General features: G+C 36.8%; 1 long non-coding RNA gene across 1 annotated transcript; it reads right to left on the bottom strand.

Annotated features, from left to right (window-relative positions):
- Window positions 1-4,744: 4,744 nt before the first annotated feature.
- LOC144365884 (uncharacterized) lies at window positions 4,745-19,312 on the bottom strand. The gene is made up of 2 exons (XR_013424614.1): window positions 19,231-19,312; window positions 4,745-6,869 (listed from the first exon to the last, which is right to left on the bottom strand). It is a non-coding gene; the product is annotated as an uncharacterized LOC144365884 (long non-coding RNA).
- Window positions 19,313-24,133: the final 4,821 nt, after the last annotated feature.

Below are 24,133 nucleotides of genomic sequence, written 5' to 3'. Positions count from 1 at the left end.
AGTTCTCAGAAGACAAAAATGTCATTGAGGTACAATATTCTAACAGTTCTATAAAGTCAAGATTTGTGGAACTATTTCTGTAGCCACCCTCTCAAACCCTTTTCTTCATTTTATCTGTGGCTATCTATTACTGTTATCCCCATGTGCCAGCTTCACTCTTAACTGCCCTCTCTAACTTGATATTATGAAAGGCTCCCAAATGTCTGGTTTCATTTCCTCAGACTTCACCAAAGTTTAGTGTATTTATAGTCTTCTCTGCTTCTAAGTCCTTGGACTAGCCCAAATCACCCATAAACTACAAGCCCATGATTACTGTGGTCACAAATTGAGTACTTTCCTTACAGTCTTTGCCACTTACTTCCTTGCTTGAAGGGCCCTGATTTTATTCAGTGCCTATCTCTTATTGCCACGTGAGCAAAGGTTATCCCATTCTCAGTTCCAATAGTAAATTTGAATAAGCCTGTGCCAATAAACATGGCCCCATATCTATTCCTAGGAATTGGCTTGAGCATGGTCATATAACATAATTCTGCTCAATGAGACATGAGGGAATATTGAATATGGGAAGAACTTATGGGAAAATTTTCCACCATTGTTATGAGCCAAATTACGCCCCCTCAAATTCCTGTGCTAAAGCTGTAAGTACCAATACCTCATAATATAGCTGTCTTTGAAGATAAAGCTTTTTAAAAAAAATAGTTAAGATTGAATAAGTTGGAGGGGAGGTTCCTCATGCATTCTGACTGACATTCTTTTAAGAGGAAATATGGACACACAAAGAGACACCAAGAATTAAACACAGAGGAAAGACCAAGTAGAGACACAGAGAGAAGGTGGTCACATTCAAGCAGGTAGGATGGTTTCAGAAGAAACCAAACTTGAGACACTTGATTTTGGAATTCTGCCTTTCAATACTATGACCCAACAAAGGTCTGTTGTTTAGGCCACCCACTTATGGTAGCCCTAGCAAGCTAGTACAACTATTTAAATATGGCGTTTGAATTAATAAATAAATAATGACAAACGGAAGAAAGCATCCTTTCTGTCACTGCACATTTTCATACCTGGATATGAAGATGGGAACTGCTTTAAACATCTTAAAACTGTAAAGAGAATCCATCTAAAAACAGGTTTCTATGTGAAGTAAAACAGATGCACCAAAAAACAGATGATCAAAATTTGTTCCTTGTGCTTCTGATAAGTCATTGAATTAACCACTCAGATAACCCGGTTTCCAAGATTCCTATTACAAAAAAAATGTTTTCATGCTTTCTTTTGGCTTTTGATTAAGACATAATAATTACACATCTTTATGGGGTGTATTTCGGTAACTCATCATATGTATACCATGTATAATAATCAAATCAAGGTAATAACATTACAATGTCTTCAACTCTTAATCATTTCTATGTTTGGGAATTTTCATACTCTTTAGTTATTTTGAAATATATGATATATTATTTAAACCTCCTCCTTTTTCTCCTCCTCCTCCTCCTTCTTCTCCTTCTCCTCCTCCTCCTTCTCCTCCTCCTTCTCCTCCTCCTCCTACTTCTTCTTCATCTACTGAGGATTGAACCCACAGGTGCTTTACCACTGAACTACATCACCAGTCTTTTCTATTTTTTTTTTAATTTTTAATTTTGATATGGACTCTCACTAATTTCCTAAGGCTAGCCTCAAGCTTGCAATCCTCTTCTCTCAACCTCCCCAGTCACTTGGATAACAGGCATGCATCACAGCACCCTACCACATTTTCTTTATCCATTCATCCGCTAAAGGGCATCTGGGTTAATTTCATATTCTAGCTGTTTTGTTGTTGTTGTTGTTGTTATTGTTGTTTTGTTTTTGCTTTTTGCAGTTCTGGGAGTTGAACCCAGGGACACACTTTACCACTCCATCCAGCCCTTTTGTAGATTTATATTTTGACATGGGGCCTTGCTAATTTGTTTAGGCTGGCCTGGAACTTGTGATCCTCCTGCCTCAGCCTCCCAAATTACAGGGATTACAGGTGTGTGCCACCACACCAGCTACTAGCTATTTCTTCAAGCTGTGGCTTTCTTAATAATAGTCAAAATCATCCTAATCGTATAATTATTTATAAAGTTTAACTATTGACTAACCAAGACTGTTTTAGCAGGTATTTTACACTTTACTCTTTTATTCCTGCCCAGTTCTTAGTTCTATTACATTTCTATCTAACTCCAAACTCTTGGATCTTAAACTTTTCCTCTAACTTGCTTCGCACAATGAGTATCCCAAGCATTTGACTTTCAGTTGCCCCCTATTGACTCTTAGTCTCTCTTAGGTGAGAATCACATCAGTAAACTATTTTTTATTTTTTTGAAGCTTATCTGTACATGTTACCTTAATCTCACCACAGATAATGAATATTGGTGACTTCCAGGGTTTTATGGTGGTGGTGGTTGTTAATTGGTTTTTTTTTATTTGCTTTTTTATTTTTATTTTTTAAATTATTATTGGCTGAGTCTTCTCATTGAATTTACTGACCCTGTTTCGGCAACCTCCTTTACATGTTTTCAACCTCTTTTCCTGCTTTTTGTATTTCTTAAATCAAATATTGATTTCTGCAGTCCTAGCCATAATCAGTTAACCTAAATGACATCTTGAAATGCTCTGGATCTACTAATTCATTTTAATGGTCTTGATACTATATGGTACTTTGGAAATAAACTCAACCAGGAAGCTCAGGGGGAAAAAAAATGCCAAGTTCTTTCCCCTAACTCAACAGGGAAGACACCACAGGACTCAACATGGGGATTAATTTTAGTCAATAATTTTAGAAATAGAAGTTTTTATAATATACTTTTATAATTTGAAAATGACTTCAGTGTAGTAAATTATGAAGGTAAGGGAAAAGTTGAGGAAATTGCACAAATAAGAAGTTGGGCATAAAATTAAGATCTGAACTTCTTGGTGAACAAGGTAAGGCCCTATTATGGGCTGAACTGGGCTCCCTCAAATTCATGTCTTGGAGTACTAGCCCTCAGTACTTAGAATGTAGCTGTATTTGGAGATAGAGCTTTAATGATGTAATTAAGTAAAAATGAAGTCTTCTGGGATGGACCTCAATCCAATAGGACTGGTGTCTTTATAAGAAGGAATTTGGACACAGATGCACAGAGAAAAGATTATATGGAGCCATGGTGGGAAGATAACCACCTTGACCCAGTTATGAAATCTAGCACAGTATGATAGAAGAGGGAGAGAAAGGAATAAGACAATTTGAATGAACTGTGTGGTTGAATCTTAATAAAAGCACATCTATGTTGTGAATACCAATCCTTTATGGGTCTCTCAAATCTTATTTGTTTACAAAACTCACAGTTGCCACTATATCCAGTGAAACTACTACATGCTTGCATTTCAATAGTAAATATGAAAACCAATGAGTAAAATAAACAATATTTTGTGAGTCTAAATTTACTGATAGAATATATCATTCAGTACTTAATTCAAGCACAGGAATACTCAGAACAGTGGTGCAGTAAATTGTCAATGACCATAAAATACAGTCATTTTAAATTATTTTTAGATTATATTTTAAAATAATTTGGGAGCTGAGGTTGTGGCTCATTGGTAGAATGCTCACCTAGCGCATGCGAGGCCCTAGGTTTGATCCTCAGCACCACATAAAAATAAATAAATACAATAAAGGTATTTTTAAAAATAATCTGGAGCTGGTCATGGTGGCATACAGTTGTAAATCTAGCTACTCATGAGACTGAGGCAGAAAGATGTCAAGTTCAAGGCCAGCCTTGGCAACTTAGCAAGACCCTGTTCAAAAAAAAAAAAAAAGACTGGGGATGTAGCTCAGTGGTAGAACATCTAGGGGTTCAATACTCAGTACAAAAATTCAAGTGCTAATACCAATACTAATTTGGTAAGCAATCTCTGAAAATAAGTCCATTAGTAAATGAATTCTTCATATCTATCTCCTTTTTCTGTTTCTTCCCTACCCTTCCATAAAAAAAGTGAGAAAATTGCCTAGATTTAAACTAATGTAGCCTAAATGAAAGATAGACTTTGCGAATGCTAAGTAGGAAGACAGTGGGAAAATGAAGGGAAGAGTCTAAGGTCTCAGAAACTTCATAAAGAGCAATTCTACAGCTGAGGGATTTGGCCCCTTTGTGCAGTGAAGCCTCTTTAGACTTTGCTTACTATTACTTATTGAGCTGCCGGCTATGTTTTATGCAGGTGGGTTCTTTTAAAGAAGAAATTTTAAAAAAAAACTAAAGGAAAATAGTAACTAGATTTAGAATGTTAGAAAAGAGGGGGAAAAGGATTTCATAAATTTGGATTTTTCTTAAGATAATATATTGCCAAATTCTTCATGCCAATGTAAACTATATTTTTATTAGCGGGGAACAGATTATTACATATAAATGGAATTTGTTTTATTGAAAATTGAAATCTAATTAATTCAGATAATATCCATAACTTTCTTATTTCACTCTATTTGCTCTCAGTTATTTGACTTGCAATAATTTAACTGGAGATTATGTGTTACTTTTACTTTCTCTTTGGATTAGTGATAATCTGAAATAAATTTGATAGTTTATGCTAAACAGACAAATAGAATTATTAAATAATATTAGATCTCAATGCTAACAGATAAGACTCGTTTAGGGTAACCTTTAAATCTCACTTTAAAAAAAAACACGGTAATAGAGACAAATTTGCTGTTTAATAATTTATTTGCAATGTATAAATGCCACAAAGGAAATAACTGCAAATAATTTTATTTGGGTTTGAGAAAATCATGACATTCTCGAGTTATCTTAGTTGGTATAAACTTAAAAGTACACAAAGGAAATAAGAACTAAGAGGCTGTATCAGCAAATACTCAGCCAGGTGGAAGGAAAATATTCAGGACACAGTCTTAGAAGACTGATAGAGCTCTTAGACCCAACAGCAACATCTGAAAAAGGCCCACCCAGAAAAAAAAGAGAGAGAGAGAGAGAGAAAACCTGATGAATCCTTTGAACAAGATTAGAGATAACACCTCTAAGAGTTCAAGGTATAGATGGAAGGTAAAATTGCACAACTTGAGTTCTCGTGATCCAGTCACTTCCTGAAAGCCCCACCTCTGAATACTGCTGCACTGGGGACCCAGCTTTAACATATGAATCTTTAGGAGATATTTCAGATCCAAACTATAATGGTAACATTGTTGATGATAACCAACTTCCTACACAAACTGAAGAACACTTTATACATCACTGGAAATAAAGAAAAATTAGATCTGGTTCTACATGATACACACATTGCCAAATAAGTTTCATCCTGTACCATCTCTCAATCCCTGTGAACTGTCACTTTGGAGTTAAAAAAACAAACAAAAACAACAACAACAAAAAATATTGTTTAAGAGAAGTCAGAAGCAAGACCGACTCATCAAGAGCAATTCAGGAAGCTTGCAATGGGAAAAAATCTATGTGGAAAAGAAAAATCAGAGTGCCCAGAGGCAAAACTAAACTCTAGAATTCAATTTGGCTAAGATGTCCTGCCACCTGTAGCAGCAGCTCACTGCTATAAGGTCAGTAATCATCATTATAGGTACCTAGAGAGGCATCAAATTACTATAGAGATCTGGATCATTTTGTCTTATCAACAAAAAAGTCCAATGGCACTAACTTCACCAGCAACTCTGGAGCTAAAACATGGTAGACACAGACAAATTCAGCGTATTTGATATCATCAACCTGGCCCTTAAGTCTCTCACAGTCTTCCTGGAAATTTACCCTTCTGTTGAAACTTCAAGCTAAGACTTCTGGAGATGACAAAACATAATAAACAAGTCAGTCCCTAGCACATGGTGGGCATTAGATAAAGAAGCCATGTTAATTTAATGAAAAATTGCTTAATTGTTAGAGACAAGCCACAGCCAGCAGTCAGGAGACACAATCATATATCATTCTCTGTGCTTGGGAAACATGTGATCAGGTTTTGTTAGAGTGTTAGAGTAAACCCCAGGCATGCTGAGAGACCCTGTCATCATTTCTGGCCACAGAAGGCAGGCTTCTTTTCCTAGCTGTGCATTCTGCTAACATTGAGCACCAAGTGTGTGCAGTCCTGCCCTAGGACAGACTCTAGCCTCCATGTACTCCAACCTGAAATGGAACACTGTATCTGCAATAGAGGCAGAAGAGTCAAATGCCCTGATCTCCAGTGAGCAAGGCTATGCATGTCGCATAAGAAATTGAGAGTGCTGCCCTGGAAACTGGAGGAGCTTGTTGGCAAAAAAAGAATTATGTGAGCTGATTGTGAGAAATCGAACAGTGGCAGGAGGAAGAAAACAAGAGAAGAAGGAGCCAACACTTCTGAACTGGTTGCAGGTGTACTCTGCATACAGATGAAGGTAGAGGCTGAGTCCCTGCTGCAGCTCATTGCTGAGAAACACATCAGAAGCCCCAAGCCTGGGATGAGCTAAGGTAGTGGACCAGGCTGCAGTGCCAAACAGTGCTTGTCTGTAGAAGACAACACCCATGCCCTGCTCATATGCAGTGCCTGGAGAACAAATTCACATTTTAAAACTGTAGGTTGCCTGTGGCAAAACTGCCTTGGGATACCATTTCCCTTCCATGCATCTGTTTCAGTGATGTTCTCCAACCCCCAAGATCTTAGTGAAAATTCCCAAGGGCATATGGGTGGGGCAAAAATGGGTACCCTCTGCTGGTAGAGGAGCAGATTAAAACATAGGGTGAGGAAAGGACATACATCATGTTTTCTAAATGAAAAAAAAAAAAAGGAGGGAGGATGATGATAAACAGGACTTCAGGAGACAGAGACAGGTACAAAAGGCCCCACAGAGCCCTATTGATCCAGCCTTTCTTCAGAGTTCAGCAAACCTGGGAATAAAGAAAATAAACATATTTATAATCATTTTTTTAGTCATCATAGAAAGGATATATTCAATTCATGTCAAAACCTTAAGGTGAAACTTTGATGAAGAACAAGCTATGTACATCATCTCAAAGAATCTCCTTACTCATACTGTTTTCTTAATTGACAAGTAAAAATTGTATGTATTTCTTGGGTACCATGTGATATTTCAATACATATATACATTGTGTAATATTTAAGTCTGGGTAAGCAAATCTACTTAAACATATCATTTTGTGGTAAAAACATTCAATATTATTTCTTCTGACTTTTTTGAAATACACAGTACAGTATGTAATATAATCATCCTACCCATGCAATAAAATACCAGAACCTATTTATCCTATCTAACCATAACTTAGTTTGCATTGACCAACCTTTCCATTGCCTCCCTCTCCTCTATTCTCCCCAGCCTCAGTTATCTACAACTCTACTATCAGTTTTGGGTTTTCTCCAGTATGGAGTATTGAACCCAGGGGTGCTTAATAACTGAGCTAAATCCCCAGCCCTTTCTAATTTTTATTTTGAGACAGGGTCTCACTAAGTTGCCAGGGCTGGCCGCAAACTTGTGGTTCTCCTACCTCAGCCTCCAGAGTCACCAAAATCACAGGCATGCACCACCATACCCAACTCTACTCTCAACTCCTATGAGATAACTTTTCAATATTCCATATTTGAGTGTGAACATGAGGTATTTTTTTCCAGTGGCTAGTATATTTGACTTTACATAATGACCCCTAGTCCTTTTCACATTGTTTTAAATGACAAGATTTCTACCTTTTATATCGCTGAAATAGTACTCGACTGTGTATATATACCACATTGTCTTTATTGATCCATCAGTTGAGCCGGTAGGTTGATTTGATTTCTTGGCTAATGTGAACAGTACTGCAATAAACATACAAGTGCAGATGTCTCTTCAGCATACTGATTTTTATTTCCTTTGGATATATACCCAGTAGTGGGATTACTGGAATATATAGTAGGTCTATTTTTATTTTTTTAAGGAAACTCCACACTGGTTTCCATAATGGCTATGCTGATTTATGTTCCTTTCAACAGTGTGCAGGGCCTCCCTTTTTGCCACATCCTTGTCAACACTTATTATTTTTTGTTTTGTTTCTTTCTTTTTTTTTAAAGAGAGGGGGGGGAGAGAGAGAGAGAGAGAGAGAGAGAGAGAGAGAGAGAGAGAGAGAGAGAGAGAGATTTTTTTTAATATTTATTTTTTAGTTCTCAGCGGACACAACATCTTTGTTTGAGGATCGAACCTGGGCCGCACGCATGCCAGGCTATCGCGATACCATTTGAGCCACATCCCCAGCCCTTGTTTTGTTTCTTTTTAATAATAAAACACATTCTAACTAGCATGAGATGATATTTTATTGTGATTTTGATTTGCGTTTCTCTGATGATTAGTAATGTTGAGCATTTTTTAAATATATTTGATACCATTAAAAAAAAAAAAAGGAGTTAAATTCTGTTGTTTCCTGTGACAAAGACTTGCCACTTGAGCCTGAATTGATCTCAGTCTATACCTCTCCCAATACTAGTCACTCCACTTGTTTTTTCTCCACCTCAAGTTCTCTTGGATCTTACTGTTTTAGCTGAAAGTTCAATGTCTCTTTCTTTTAAGTTCCCTCCAGAGACTCCCAAGAGAGAACTGCCATGTGGGTAAGTCACCACCCAATATTGATTACCCTTCTTGGGCACAGTTTTAGTAACAAGGCATTCCATTGGCTGACAGTCAAGGTGTTTACTATTTTTGGTTCCTGAGTTAATCTCTTGAACTAAGTCAACTGATCCATGAAATTAGATAGCATGTGATATAAGGTTTATAGCCCTGTGAACAGAGAAACACTTCGGCTGCTTTTCTTAGAAAAGCTTTTATGTCATAGAGCTACAGACATGGAAGGACCAGGGCTTGTTGGACATATGGGAAAACACAGTCTTCTTTCTAGAGTATTGGTTCTTTTAAGAAATTAGTGATGTTGCAATGTGTGTGGCACACACCTATAATACCAATAATTCTGGAGGCTGAGGCAGAATGATCACTAGTTTGAGGCCAGTCTCAGAAGCTTAATGAGGCCCTGTCTCAAATTTTTTTTATTTTTTTGAAAAAGGGCTGGGAATATAACAGTGGTAAAGGGGTACTAGGTTCAATCTGCAATACCAAAAAAATAAATAAATAAAATGCAGTTAATTGTTCATATAAACATATTCATGACTCATTTTTACAAATGGAATTTCCTTAAAGGTCATAACATGAATGTATACATGTTTCCAATAACGTTTCAAGGAATAGCAGTGTGTCTTGGGGTATTTCATATGAAGATTCATGTAGAAAGTTATTGGAATTTATGTAAAATAAAACAAATTCAGTATTAATAAATACTTGACAAACCTTTATTGAAATTCACATAGAATATGTAAACAAGTAAACATAATTGGACATTTATATCAACCTTTCATAACAAAATTCAACAACTGTTCTGATTATGCATAGGGCTAAATAGACTTGTTTGTGTTCTGCTATTAAGACTTAGTTACAAAACTGAAGTAGAAGCTATTTCAAGAAGTATATTATAAAATCAAAAGCTCTTAAATCAACCAAAAAGTGAATTAGCCATGATAAGTCATGAATACAAGAATAATAAGGTCACAACCATCACAAAATGTCCACACCTCAAAGTAAAGATGACAAAGACAGAACATTTTGACCATGTCATGTAAAGGCAGGGTATTTGAGAAGAAAGCAACTTGCAATAGGCAAAATTCAAACAATCCATCCATGAGTCAACTAGATCTAAGTGGAAAATATCAGTAGGAATGAATACCATGATCCAAAGTACCAGCCAAAAGCAATGGAGGTAAAAATTATGCCAAATCTATCTTTCATTTTTGGCACAAGTTCTGTTTAGTTCTAGACAGGTCTCTTTTAAAATGTGTGCAACTGAAGTCAACAATGATGCTAATACTTAGGGCAGAACTTTATGTTGGTTAAGATTCTATAGTAAACAAATGGCACACTCAAAGGTTTACTTGAAGAGAATTAAAAGAAGGTAGTATTTACAGACAAGTGAGATGGGAATAAGGTGACCAATAACAGTAAAATTCCCAGTGACTAGCAAGTATGTGAGGCCTTTACTAATGCCGAGCGTGAAGGAGTGAGCATCAACCACAACCCTGGCCAGTATCCATAAAGGGAGACCCTAAAGATGCGATCTTACCATAGGCTCCACTTTTTTAAAAGAATAAAAAGTAAAAGTGACAAGATTATGATGTATGTGGAAGTTTGGTTAAAATTAATTTCTCTCTCTCTCTCTTTTTTTTTTTCCAAATATTGGGAGTCAAATCCAGGGCCTCAAGTGTGCCAGGAAAGCTCTCTACCACTGAATCACATCCCCAGTCAACCCCTAGGTATTTTTTTAAACTGTTGGCTTGAAGGGGAAATTTAGGTAACTAAAATACTTGATTGCCAGGCAACTAAGAATCTGTTGAGGTTGTTGAACATGCATTCATAATGATACTAGTCTGTTCAGAATTCTTTTTTGTTTGTTTGTTTGCTTGTGTACAAGGGATTGAACCTGAAGTCTTACACATGCTAGGCAAGCACTGAGCAACATTCCTAGTCCTTTTTGTTTGTTTGTTTGTTTGTTTTTTGGAAACAGGTGCTAACTAAGTTACAAAGACTGGCCTCAGACTTACAATTCTGTTGATTCAGCCTTCTGTGTTGCTGGGATTATAGACACTCCACCACGTTCAATTTTGCTTACTCTGTTTTTTGTTTGTTTGTTTGTTTGTTTGTTGTTTTAACGTGGTATTAGGATGGCCAGGAACAGGCTTGGACAAAATATCTGGGTTCATCCCATGTTGCTCTTGGATGTACAGGTTTACCTATGAGAGATTACATAAGAAAATGGCTGTCTGGCTAGAGTCTCTCTTGCTCTTTTCATTGCAAGCTGCCATGGGGGCCAGACCTCAAGGAAATGAAATTTTCAGCCCTATAATTTGAAAGAAAAGTTTCCCTGGTCAGGTGCACAGTGAAAATTCAGGCCTGGCTGACACCCTGACTGTGGCTTTATGATACTCTAAGCAGAAGACCCAGCCAAGCCAACCCAGACTCCTGATCTTTAAAAACTGAGCTAATGAATGTATGTTTCAAGCCACCAAGTGTGTGGTAATTTATTAAGCATTAGTAGATAAGTAATACAATTATAAATAACCTTATGAACATAAATTTGATAAATAAAAAGGATACATTCATCTAAAAAGAGATGATAATGGAATCTACAAAGAAAGATTTGGAACTAACATGTAAGCTTAGATTTTAAGTAAGATATGTGACTGTCATAGTCTGTTGGGGCTGCTGCTAAAAAAAAAAAAAAAGAAAGAAAGAAACATGAGATTGGGTGACTTAAAAACAACAGAAATTAACTGGGCACATTTGTACATACCTATAATCCTAATGACTCTGAAGGTTGAGGCAAGAGGATGGCAAGTTCAAAGCCAGCCTCAACAATTTATCAAGGCCCTAAGAAACTCAGTGAGACCTGTTTCAAAATTAAAAAAAAAAAAAACAAATACTGGGTTGGGAGTCTGACTCAGTGGTTAAGCACCGGTGGGTTCAATCCCAGCACCAAAAATAAAAGTAAAATAAAATAAATAAAACTGATAAAAAAAATAAATGTATTACTCCCAGTTCTGGAGACCAGGAATTCCAAGATCAAGGCACCCTCAGATTCAGTGTCTGATAAGGGCCACTCCCTTATAGTGGGCTCTCTGCTCACTGTAAACGGACACAGAAAAGGGGGCAAACAGGACTTTAGTGTCTTCTACAAGAGGTTCTAATACTATTCATTAGGGCTTTGCCTTCATGACATAGTCACCTCCTGATACCATTACATTGGGGTTAAGACTTCAACCTATCAATGGAGGGGTGGGGGAGGGGCTTATAAACATTCAGTCCATTGTAACCATTAATATAAAAAAAGTATATTTCTATTTTCTACCAATGAAAAATGAGAAATTGAATTTTCTAAAAGTGTCTTTTGTATTATAACTAAAATGTTACATATTTAGGGATATATCTGACAAAGATGTCCAGTATCTCTTTAGGCTCATATAATCTTTAGATACATTTAGAATAGATTAATGTATTTTTGGGGGGGCGGTTTCAGAGATTGAACTCAGGGGCATTCGACCACTGAGCCATATCTTCAATCCTATTTTGTATATTATTTAGAGAGAGGGTCTCACTGAGTTGCTTAGTGTGTTGCTTTTGCTGAGGCTGGCTTTGAACTTGCAATCCTCCTACCTCAGCCTCACAAGCCCCTGGAATTGTAGGCATGTGCCACCACGCCCAGTGCCTTAATGCATTCTTTAGATACATTAGTTGCCTTCAAATACTATCAGTCCTCAGCCTCTTTCAGATGTGTTCTAACTTCTTGATCAGGTATTCATTTAGATAGCTGTCAGAAACAGCTGTTCTATCTTTTGTTAATTTTTAACTATTTCTAACAACTATAATAGTTCTAAACCACCAGATTTCAAAGTCAAATGAATTTATTTTAAATTCCATCTTTAGTGGTTAATAGCTGCATAATCTGAGAAAAAAATCTAATATTTTATACCTCAATTGCCTCATTCATAAAGTTGGGATAACACTACTTAATGGCTCTGGAGTCAGATGCACTTTTTATGTTTTTGTATTGCTTCTGCCACTTTCTTGCCAAATGATATTGGGCATGTTAAACAATATTTCTGGTCTTCTGTATTACCTCATCTTTAAAATAATACCTACCTCATGATATGGCTATAAAGATAAAATGACATAAAATATCTAGAATAATGTGGAATGGTACCTAGCACTCAATAAATGTTATATGTTGGTGGCTATAATTCTTTTTTCCAAACATCTGTAATTGGGCCATTCCAAACCCAGTCAAGAATACATATTTGTCAAATGTTTTGATATTTTTAAAGATAGGAATTTAATCAAAAGTATGTCTTTATGTTATTATAAAATTGAATGAAGCATGATGTCTTTACATGAATATTTAGGGAGACTCTAAAATAAGAGATGCCTGAGATCATTCGTTTTTCAAACTTTGTTTAGCAACAAACACTTTTTTCAAATAAAAAGAAATGGGCTGGTGATTCTCAGAAGATAAATACATAAATATACACCACATATATAAAGCAAACAAAAGGGAAGTTCATTCGTTGAACAATAAACCCACAAGGCTAACACATTTGGGGAATTTATTATATGCTAGGTGTAAGTCTGAAACCGTACCAGTTCCTATGGTGATTCTGGGAGTCTTCCTTGAACAAATAAAGTGCAAGAAACACAATTTAAAACACTGCCCTCTGGAATTATTAAGCCACTCAAGAGCAAGAGCCTTATGACATATATACCAACCAAATATCTAGCATAGTACTGGGCAATTTGGATGTTGAATAAAATATTGGTGGAACTGGGTGGCATAAAAAAATCCAAGTAAATCTCCGAGTGGCCCTACATGCTATTAAATGGCTGATGCCTCGTGTTCCCAACACATTTCTTCCTCAGGGCAAAACAAGTTGTTTTCTAAGCTCTAAACAATGAGGTTTGGATAAATTTAGACCACAAATCTCAATCCAGCATATGTACTAGAGATATTTAAAAGCACAGGCTAGGTCATCTACTGAATTAGTATTAAACTTGAATTGTGTCTAGAGTTATGCCAATTCTTTCACGGACCACACAAATATCATCCATCTCTGAAATAGACTCGGGACTCCAAAATGACTCAAGAGACCTCTTCCTAATATTGATGGAGAATTTTGCCAACTCACTAAAGAGTAATATTGACTCTCCCGAAGACCTCCAGAGTTTTCTTGGTCAAAGTCAATGTTCGTGATTTGGAATTTTCCCAGGCACCAGAAATTATAGCGTGAACTAACATTTATGCATGCACTCTCCCAATTATTTTCAGTTTCAAGTTAGACATAAGTAAAAGGCAGAGCAAGTGAGGAGAAAGCAGGCAGAAGCATTAGAGATAAGAGACATTAGACATGGCCTTGACTCATGTGTCATCTCCTTTCTGAATGCCATCATCTCTCTCCCTCAACAGTGAATTTCAAGATTTGTTCTTGAGACCAGATTCTGATCTATAGTTCTATTTCATGGCTCACACCAAAAGCCGTTTTAATAATCACAAAGTGGATATTTATTGAACTTTATGAGTTGCTCAGGATTGTGCTAAGGCATTATAAAATGTGAAAGTATTCAATGAACACTTGGAAATTGAAGAATTCTAAAAATATTTTATGTAGAAACCCAGGTAAGGTAAACAAACAAAATGATTAGGAATAAGAAGAATTTTTATTATGACCTAACAAAGGCAAAGCTAAAAACTAAAAATAGTGATGTTCAGGATTGTTTTTAAAAATATGAAATGAAGGCAAGTTAGCACTTACCGATATAAGTCAATGGAGCAAAAAGAATTTAAAGAGTTTTATAATCTCTATAAACCATTATAAAATAATCTTCAAAAGCAAAAACCATTTTGAATTAAAGTACTGGAGAGCACTCATATTAATAAAGCGACACCATTCTCACAGATGTTATTCATTACCATAGAGATCTACACAATTAATAATGATCTTATCCATTGGCATCTAATGCTATAAGATATCCTTGAACCTTTATAAAGTGAACTCAAAATGCAGTTTCTATATCTCAGCCATGGCAACTGATAATGAAGAATAGTTATATTCTTTTCATAAGTTTATAAAACCTTCTGAGAAATGTAAAGACATTATGAAATTAGTCTGAAAAGAAAGATAAATTAACATTTATTACATAAATGATTGTTTCTCCTGACATGTAGTTTTTACTCCTATCTTACTTAGCTAGATTTGTGGTTGATGATATTGCTTTATGAATAGCTTGAGCCCTATTTTAACTAAATGGATCATTGGGCTAGAAATAGAGATTCCTGTGCTGTAGTTCTAACTCTGAATAGTTCTATGACCCTGTGCAACCTTCTCAGCAGGAATCTCAAATTATCCTAATTCAAGCTAAAATGTCATTTTTCATCTACTGGGTGTACTGCATAAGGGTTATGATATGATTATCCTCCTTTATACAAATGCTATAAGCTACTCCACATAAAAGCAAAATTCTATAAAATTATTTCTACATTAATGTCACATTTAATAGCCCACAATGATTTAGCTTAAATAGGATAAGATAGTTGACTCAAACAGGAGAATAGGGATTTGATTATTTTTCAGTTAATAATTCTTGTTATTATATGCACACATATATAATAACAAGAATATATATATTAAATGTGTGTTTGTGTGCATAGTCTGAATTGTTGACTTGATTGGATTAAGAGAAGGCTAAGATTATGAGGTTTCTGGGTGTGTCAGTGAGAGTGTTTCAAGGAATGATTTTGGAACAGCAAACTGAAGAAACTCACCCTAAATGTGGGCAGAACAGTTCAAGAAATTGGAAGCCTGGGTGGAATAAAACTGAGAACAAAGAAGCAGCAGCAGCAGATGCAAGCCAGATTCTTCTGGAGTGGATGCTTCAATTGCTGCTATGATTGTCTGGGGACATCAGACTCCAGCTATTTCACTCTTCCAAAGCAAAAGAGTCAATCAGTGACTCTCTAGAGAGTCTCAGGTCTCCAGTCCTGGACTGGAGCTGCATCATTGATCCTTCTAACTCTGGAGCTCCAGTTTCTTGAACTGAGCAGTTACTAGTTCCTCTCCCTCTCCAGCCTATAGACAGCCATTGTGGGACTATCCGCCTCTGGTTCTGTAAGCCAATTTAATAAATACCCTTTTATGATCACACCTATCTAATAAATCTCCTTTTTATAACAACATATATAGATATAGATATAGATATAGATATAGATACAGATATAGATAGATAGATAGATATATAGATATATAGATAGTTGGTTCTGTTTCTCTAGAGAACCCTGATTAATGCTATAATATATATATATATATATATATATATATATATATATAAATAATTTATTTGTATTAAAATGACCATGATTTAAATTATATTTAAATGACCATTATCTTGAGTACTAGAAGCAATAGGATTCACTCATCTTAATGGCTGTTATTAAAGTCTTAAAGTTAATATAAGGGGCAGTTGGGAAGAGTGGGTGTTGGAATCAAACACTGCTCTGCCCCTGCAATGCACTGCTATATGACTGGTCAAATCACAGTATATCTCAGCTACAAGACGTGAGGATAATCAGGATAATCATACTGTCTCAATTTTATTTTGTTTCAGAAGAGTTAAATGAATTAGTGAATGCTATGGCATGAATGTGGTTTGTCCCCCAAGGGTTATGTGTATTAGAGGTTTGGTCCAGGGTGTGGTGATGTGATATAGAACTGGATCTTTAAGAGGTGGGGCCTAGTTGGAGATTGTGTCAAGAAAGGCTTCAAGATAGCTCTCCTGGCACCCTGAGTTAGTTCTCATGACAGTGAGTTGTTATAAAAGCCTGAGCCTGACTCCTAGGCCTCTCTCTGTTTTTATAGTATGGCCATGTAATCTCTTCCTCTCCTGTGTACTTCCACCATTGTGACACCATCCACCGTGAGGTCCTCACCAGAGCAGAGCTCTGCCAGTGTCATGCCCTGAATCTCCAAAACTGTGAACTCTTTATTTTAAAACCTCTTCAAAAAAAAAATTTTTTTTAAAGTAAGGTTAGTAATTACTTATAATAATAGAAGAGGGACTAATACAATGGGCATAAACTGTGTAGCACAGGGACTGAAGCGCATGAGGTGCTGAAAAAGTCAGGTTTTATATTCTTTCAAGAACTCCTATAAGATGGTTGATCTTTTGGCTGCCATGTATATATTTAAAACATCCGAAATTCCCTTGGGACTTTTTGTTCAACTAGTATTAAGTTTCAGTTATGTTAGATGAGTAAGTTTTCGAGATCTGACATACAGAATAGTACCTATAATATTTTCACTTAAAAATTATTAGAAGGGTGACTCTTTAATAGGCAAAATAGATAAACAAAAGGAACAAGGAAACTTTAGGAGAACTTGATATGTTTATTACCTTGATGATATGATATTATCAAAGTATTTTTATATATCCAAATCCACAAAATCATGCACATTAAATATGTGCAGTTTTGGGTGTTTATTGTATCTTAATAAGCTTTTTAAAAAGTAAATGGAAAAATTTAAATAAAAACTAAAATAAAATATTCCATCATTTCTTGGAATATCTTGAGTGACTCCAAATACCTAGAAGCCAAAAAAGGTTTCCTACCACATTGTGCCTGCTACTTCATGAAATTCCAAATTATCAATGGATTTCACAATGCACATTTTTATTCCATACACCCATAGATGTTGGATAAGTCATGTTGTGTGAACTTCTCTCTTTAGGTTCACCTGAGCATTTATTATTCTTTTGTCTAAACACAGCAAATAAATGGAGAACACATGCATGGGGATGAGATCATTTGTTTGATCAAATAGATAAAATAAAACATCCAAAGTGGAACAAATTGTCCTCATTCCCTATTTTCCTGACCATTGAGGAGAGAAAAAAGTTCATAAGCCTAGATTCTTTCATCTCTGTCTTAAATTTCATCTTCCCCTGCCAGTTACAAGGAAAATGTAATTTGAAAAAAAATAAAATGAAATAAAAAGCAGAGTATTTAGCTGAGAGTTGGCTTCATGCCTCATCTCTGGAGGGAAAAAAATTACTGAAAGGCAGCATGATTCATCGCTACTGTCTCAAATGTTCCCAAGACAAAGAATCTTCTCCCAGTACTAGAACATGTTTGTATTTTAAAATTTAGCATTCCCTACAATTGAGATGAGCAGTTGATGCCTAAGTATTCTTATAAGATGATGCTGGTGGCCAAACTGAGAAGAGATGAATATATATCTTTAATTTCCTACATCCTATCCTTTCTCAATTCTGTCAGTCCTGCTTTACATTTTGTACTTCAGATACTTTAATAAGTGTGTGTAAAGTTTAATTCATAGAAAATAAATAAGTTGCATAGTCCTTATGAAAAACCTATATAAAACAACATAAAAACAATTGCCAAGTAACAGCTAGTACAATTATTAGATACTGTCTCTTTTCTATAAAATGCTTTGTGATGCTGCAGCTGGGAGTCTGCAGACCACAGTTCTGCTTTGCCGGCCAACCCTTAAAGGCACCAAAGGGAGACTGTAGGCTGGAAAAGTTTCTTCCTTTCTGCTTCCCTATCCTGTGAGCATCACCCCATTAACGTTTCTTCACCTCAGCAGCAGCAGTTTCTCCCCACAGCTACAGCTAACTCTGTTTTGCAATGTCTTCAATCCTCACAGAACCTGTCTCCCTACACCTGTTCCCCTCCACCATGTAACACCCACTGACACCAACCAGTGGCCCTGTGAAGCCTGAGTTTCAGCTTCACAGATCCCATCTTTAAATTTCTTAATTTTAGTAATTCCAATTTCTCTTCTTTATTCTCTTAGTCTTAGGATAGTAGCTGTTTTCTAGAGTTGCTACCTCCTTGATGACTAGCAGTCACTTTTTATCCTTTCTATTACCTGGTTAACAACTCTATGCTTAGTTATTAATTCTTAAGATTCTCCTTATTGAAACAGTAGGTGGGATGTCTGTCTTGTTTCTAAACCCTGACTAATATATAGCTTAATATATAAAAAATGGGATTATAGCCAGGCATGGTGGGACACGCCTGTAATCCCAGCAGCTCTGAAGGCTGAAGCAGGAAGATCATGAGTTCAGAGCCAGCCTCAGCAAAAGCAACACACTAAGCAACTCAGTGAGAACCTCTCTCTAAATAAAATACAAAATAGGGCTGGTGATGTGGCTCAGTGCCCCTAGAGTTCAATCCCTGGTACCTCCCTCCCCCCCAAAAAAAGTGGGATTTTATAAACTGGATGTACTAAGATTGTTTTAAAAATAAAATTGTGTAAAAATGTGGCAGGGAAGAGGTTAAAGTAAAAGTATAGCAGCCAGAAGTTGTTAGATGAAAGAGGAAAATAGTGAAAGAAAGGAACGGAGTGATAGTATTGCCTCCCCCACACTTTTCACATAAATCCAGTTCATGATAGGTACATAAATAGTATGACTATATTGGGAAATTGCATAGGTTATCTGTGAAAGAACTAGAGGTTAATGACATATGGCAACAAATCTGAGAAATGAGAGAAGGGAGAATGTAAAAATTAATCAAATTATTTTATAATGTAATAATAAAATAATGTTTAAAGATGATAAATTAAGAAGTAATGTAAGCCAACTGTGGTGGTACACACCTGTAATCTTCACAACTCTGGAGGCTGAGGCAGGAGGATCATAAGTTCAAAGCCAGCGTCAGCTGCATAGCAAGACCCTGTCTCAAAATAAAAATAAAAATGGCTAAGGATTTTGGGGATTCAGTAGTAGATGCCTCTGGGATCAATCCCCAGAACAAACAAACAAAAAAGTAATATAGCATGCACTTTATTAACTATATTGAGGTAAACTCCAAAATAATTGAAAACAAATGATTAAAATGTCTCTTAGGGACAATACTGGAAGTGTGCAAAAGTGAGCAAAAAGCAATTGTGTTTCCCATAAGTCATTCCATTTAGTTTTTAATATTCTGTTAATTTCATCATTTCAATTTAAATTTTAAAAATGCAAAGGAAAAAATGCAAAGGAAAAAAATGCAAAGGCTTTTACTTCTGGAATAATGAAGTATTCTACTTTTTTTTTTTTAATTCCTCACACTTCAACTAAAAATCCTTAACATTCTGTATGAAGTAAACATAAAAAACTCTGGAAAGTGGAAAGGCCGCTGGTTAGAGACCTTGGGATTGAAGGAACATCACAGCAGTGAGATGCCTAGGCTTTCTTTTTTCCTCACACGTCCTGGACTTGCAGTGGGGAAGCACCAATGAGCATAAGCGAAGAAGCCCCCACAGAACGGGCTCCTTCCAAAGAACCAGGAAAGCCGCAATCCAGCAAGACAGCTGCTCTGCACGAAGCAAACACCACCACGGAAGCAGACGCACCAGCGACGGATCTTCCACCCTTCCATTTCTTCTGGGCCCAAGTAGTGCCAGGGCCAGCCCAGTGGAGAGTCAGGACTTCCGAGGTGGCTCAGAGGTAGTGGGGCCATCTTCACTGTGGTGTCAGTTTTAAGCCAGGTGATGAGCAGTGATAAAGCACTGAGGAGTCTGGTTGCAGCCAGGATTCTGTGTGTAGTTTTCTGAACCAACCATTAGCAATAATGAAGTCTTCCTTGGGGAAGGCATATGGGGGTTGGGGACTGCTCTCCCCACATCAGACTTCTTCACAGCCAGGGCACAGCCGACTTAGAGCAGAATCAAGGATTCAGGCCCTGGCCACACTGGCTCTTCTGCACACGGGTATTTCTAGCCTAGGCACCTGTATTATGAGGTTTCCTTGGAGGAAACTTGAAGTCCTCAGTACTACTCCACTACTAGTCTTTCTCCTCCCTACCCTGGAAACCCCTGGGTTGGTAAAACCGCAGCAGCCTTTTGTTTGGGCTCCTCCAGCAGTGGGACAACTCCACATTTGAGTGACTGATACACACATTTCCCTAAAATATCAAGAGTGGTTTTTTTCACATTATTTCATAAAATGTTAACTCCGTAGCATCCAATTTTTATGTTCTCTAGGGATTTGGTTCTCCCTTCTGAGTTGTGTAATTCTGATGTAAATTAAGCTGATCCAACTGGGAGTTGCTAAATCCCATAAAAGCAATTATAGTCATAAAGATGCTGTAAAATTGATATTAGAACTGTTCAACCCACAACCTCCTCCCACCCTCCACCGCGCCCTCCACCGCCTTCACACACACACAAACAAAGCTCTTGCCTTTTATGAAATATTCCAGGAGTGTATCCCAGGTAACCGTAGTCAGCATAAAGGTATTGATTTTAAATTCTCCTTCATCAATTATAAGCCAGGAACAAGCATTATCTTGACATTCTGAATGCTACAGTGTAAAACAGCTCGTGAAATCAGCATGGCCTATCTTTCTGTCCTTGATGATTTTGGACACCAAACTAATATCCTTTTGTATTCTGAGGGGAATCACAGGTAATCAAAGCAATAGCTATCTAATTGCTGACACCTGGGAATTTATAGACCTTTTATCCACAGTTCTCCATATTTTTAAAAACAATAATTATCATGGCCATTATTCTGTTGCAAACTTGTATTTTTCCTCCCAGGTGCTAGGAAACTGAAAATAAAAACAAAGGCAAATTATAGAAGAGAAATAAGCTATTCTTGCTCTGTCTCCACAGTTTATATGTATCAACACAGATTCTTGACTTATTTTAATGTGCTAATTTGAAATGTTTGGGAGACAAACACTCAGCACATGAAAGCACTTCTAGCAGCTGGTCAGCCAGTCAGGTCCCTTCAGTTTTATATTCTCTAATCCTTTTCCTAGCAATTCAGAGAGTTTTTAGTCACTAAATTATTATGTGTTTTTCTCCTCCTCGTGGGTAGCTTGGTTAAAATAAGATTATGAAAGGGGACACTGTCTTCTTGTGACCAGCTTACAGAGAACTGTTATCGTAATCAAATAACCAAAATGTTAAAAATACTCTGGCTCCATAAAAACTCTGCTCACATCTAAAATCCATCTAACATACCATGTGAATATGAAATTTAATCCCATCAGCTCAAATAAAATAGTTGACCTTGGAGACCTATTTTCTTCAAATTATTGATTTTTTAAAAAAAGCTGTTATGAGGTTCTTAATGATCTGTATATCCTAGTATTCCACGGGATAGCATAATAAATCCGAGAGCATCATTATTTTTAATTCAATATATAATTGAAGACTTATAACAGACATAAATTATAGCATTTAGACTATGTAGTTTCATAACAAAAGTAAATTGAGTCATTAAAAAATAAAACAGCTATTTTTGCAGTTCCCCTCATGCTGAGAGCAACATTCCAGTTCCCTAGGTGTTTGTTTGTGTTTTAACCAAACACTCCTATTAATAACGCCTCATATATAAAAATAAAATGTTTGCACAATCAAGCAGGTCCCCCCACCCACCTCCTTCCCCAGTAAAATGCTTCTTGTGTTTCAGTTTGTATTATCCTTCTTAACTAAGTAAATCTGCTTTTCGTTTTGTGGCTTGGATAGGAGGTATCTGTCTACAGGACTAGACAATGAGCGAATAGAGGCAAAATTTTTCTAAATAAGCAGAACATTCAAGTGCAGTCTGCACAACTTCTAGATATACAGTCTTGTGACCCAGAACATCTGCAAATTGCTGCTTTTTCATTCACTCCCGTTCAAATATTCATAGCTTATAGATCAATCAATCTCTGCTGTTTCAACTCTTACAAGATGAAATTTTGCCTGAAAAGCTATGGCTGAGAAAATTTTTCATTAAGAGAATTATAGCAAATTCTCCTGACTTCAGCAAAGGTCAAAATGTTTCATTTTGGTGGTTCTGGAGATTTTTATATTAAGCCAACAAATGGTTATGAGGAACCTACTCCTCCATAGGCACCACAGGAGGCCCCAGGAATCCAGCAGTCAGAAAGAAAGGTGTGGTCCTAACTACCCAGAGCCTGAGTGTAATTGAAGACAGTATGAAGCAGGAAATGAAAGTGGTGAAGTGCAGCCATATAGTAAAGATGTGGCATTCGGATGCAAGTTTCCTTTGTTTTAGTTTTGGAGTTATATCAATCCAGATGCAAATGTTCTCTTCCTTGCTCAGGAGAAAGACAAGTCTTATTGTCTCTTCAGACCAATTTGAACAATATCTATGAGAGAAATATGGTGTATCACCTAGAAATTGGACCAGTTAAAAATATAGAAACAAAAACACATGTATGTATAACTAATTAGAGCAAATTTTTAAAAAAAAAAATAGAAGGGAGACCAGTAGAGTACAAGAAGGGGATAAGGGGGAGCAGGGGAGGAAAAGAGGAGGTATTGGTGAAAGAAATTGATCAAATTATAGTGTTAAATACACAAACACACATGTAAATTGAAGACAGTGGTTATAGAAGCTGATTCAGCTGCACAAGGAGGCCACTAAAGAATCAAGCTCCTTCTATCATTCTGCTCCAACACTCTTAAACATATTGTCCTTCCCCTTCATGCCTGTTGCCTCATGATTGTGATATGGTTGCTGCCATCTGGCCATCATGTTCTTATTCATGGAAAGAATGAAAAGAGAATAATGGTAATTGCTATCCATACTTGCTCACTTTTATCAAAAAAGCCAGATTTTTCCCAGAAATGCCTATGATAGATTTCTTCCTACATGTTATCAGTTGGAATGAAGTCATGTGGTTAAGTTCCTTTGCCTTCTGGCTCCTGGGCAGGTTGAGCAAACGAGAGATGTGAGAAAGGACTGGAGAAGGAGCACAGAGAGCTCAGGAAATTTCCTCTCTGTTCCTCCCCATTGTCCCACTTCAGCACTGCAACCCTGGCAGTGGCTATATCCCCCAGAACTGCATCTCCTGCTGAGTACCCTCCTCTATGCTGCCACATGTCTCTGGGCTCTGGTAACAACTCCATCTCTTGCCTTCTTAGTGAATGGGAACAACCCCCACTGTGGCTGCTCTCTGAGTACTTCACCCATACCTTTAACCCTGCCCACTTCTAAATAACTGCATTATTGAAATCTTTTTAGTGGTTCGTCTGAGTGAAATTCTGTCCCCTGCTAAGACTCCAACAATATCTGTGGCCTTTAACTGCAAAAAATGTCTGGAAACGCAGAGGACAGGAGAGCCATGTCGACTTGGACAAATTATGATGTGTTGCCTGAGGAACAAATGAAAAATCAGGTGAAAGAAAAATGGGATATGGCTATTGGATAGGTGCCTGACATTGTCTATTGTGTTCGATTGGGGCCAGATTAAAAGCAACTGGAGTGATTGTGTCTTACTCATTTTATTTTCCTTAACTAACTCAGTGTCTAGTGAAATACATGTCTGCTAGTGAGTAAATAATAATACCTTGCTCTTCTAGAAAGTTCTGCAGTCTGCAAAGTGTCTTCACATACATTACCCCATTTGATCCTTGCAAATAGCCGGGTGAGTGAAGCAACACAGGCAATTTAATTCCTGTTTTACAGGTGAATAATCAGAAGTTCAGAGAGAATAACCTCCTTGCCTTAGGTCATACAATGATTAAGTAGTAGAGCTAGACAACAAAGTCAGGT

The sequence above is a fragment of the Ictidomys tridecemlineatus genome, chromosome 8 (genome assembly GCF_052094955.1).
Source record: "Ictidomys tridecemlineatus isolate mIctTri1 chromosome 8, mIctTri1.hap1, whole genome shotgun sequence".
Classification (NCBI taxonomy): domain Eukaryota; kingdom Metazoa; phylum Chordata; class Mammalia; order Rodentia; family Sciuridae; genus Ictidomys; species Ictidomys tridecemlineatus.
Note: the sequence above shows the minus strand (reverse complement) of the source record. Positions and strands in the feature narration are given on the sequence as shown.